Here is a 1,524-nt window from a genome sequence, read left to right as displayed (position 1 = left end):
TTTCATTTAAAAGAGTCGATCATCAGATATTGTCCAAGATTAACCTTCAGGGTGGATATAGCTCGCTAGCAGCCTCGCACCTAGTTGATGTCATCATTTACCCAGAATGCTTTGTGTGTAAATAAAATGGCTCCATCCATGTTAAAATATATTTTTCAAAATTTACAAAACTAAACAGCCTAAAGTATTCTTACAGTCTTTATTTTACAGTTAAAATAAATGTTTATCAAATAAAGTCTAATGTTACAACTAATCAGAGATCCCTTTAATAGAGTACTTGTTTTTCTTTTGGGTGCTCTTTTTTTTCAAGGGGTCAACGCAATGAGCAAAGTGGCATAAAAGATTTGGAAAGCGTTTTATCTTTGACATCCTTCCTGATGCTCAAACCTGCAGCGGCAGACCCCGGCACTGACCGCCGAGCTGAAGTGGCCCTAAATCAAGTTACTATTTGTGTTTCCAAACTCGGAGCTCAGGAGGGTAAGCTGTTCACGGCAAATTTTACAGGCAAATGACACCGGATGTGATGATCTTCTAAGTCACTGTGGAGACATATTGGCCTAGGCGAGGCTTGTAGTTCCTGTTAATGGGTTGAATATAATATTTTATGTCCCGTTGCTATAGCCACGGTGCTTAACTTGTGATGTAAAAATAGTCCGGCCCATTCATTTTAGTATAAATACCTCACTTCATTTCGAGACACAGACTGAGCTGTATATGTAAAACACGTCGATTTGAATGTGCCCTGGCAGAGGGAACGGTATTGCTGCTTTAAACATAATGACGGACCAGGTCGTTTGGCTGAGAATAATGGTGGTTTCGCTTTAAAGCATATCACCCTCATTAGGTCTTTACACACTGATCGTGCCTAACTGAAGATGCACTGGACACACACACACATGCATGCACACATATAGCGCCCCCTGACACAAACACACACGCATACTCATATCCATCTTTAAAGTCATTAAGTCCCTCTGAAAAGAGGCCTCATTTGAGAGAAGCAATAAAATTTTTAATCATTTTATTACCAAAAGAGTATTTAACAAGTGGATAATGAAACGCCAAAGGCAGGTTAGCTGAGTTTAACCTTCATAGAGGAAGCCATGTATCACATGCTGCCCCCCAGGCACGGTGGGACAGAAATGTCATCCTCCATTATCCACCACACCTGAAGTGTGGCGTTGTTCGGCTGGCAGGCAGGCAGGCAGGCAGGCGTCTCGCTCAGCGAGGCCAGGCTGACGGGAAATTAGGGGGAATTCAATTAATGGGCGTTTTTTACGCACCAGGGAGAGGGCACCGCTGCAGACGCACGCTCACGATGTACACACACACTGTGGAAACAAATGTAACACACACATACCTCAAAGCATAGCCTACACATCTCCCACTGCGAGGGTCTGCTGATGGGACAGGAGATCGGGAGGAACACATGTTCTTCCCCAGTTAACAGTCATTGTCTTGCTTTTAACTTTCTCCTCTAAACTTGTTTTTTCTCCCCATCAGCCTGCCAGCAGAGAATCAGCC

Source organism: Austrofundulus limnaeus, unplaced genomic scaffold (assembly GCF_001266775.1).
Source record: "Austrofundulus limnaeus strain Quisiro unplaced genomic scaffold, Austrofundulus_limnaeus-1.0 Scaffold452, whole genome shotgun sequence".
In the NCBI taxonomy this organism is placed as follows: domain Eukaryota; kingdom Metazoa; phylum Chordata; class Actinopteri; order Cyprinodontiformes; family Rivulidae; genus Austrofundulus; species Austrofundulus limnaeus.
The sequence above is the reverse complement of the archived record's forward strand: the minus strand, read 5'-3'. Positions refer to the sequence as shown.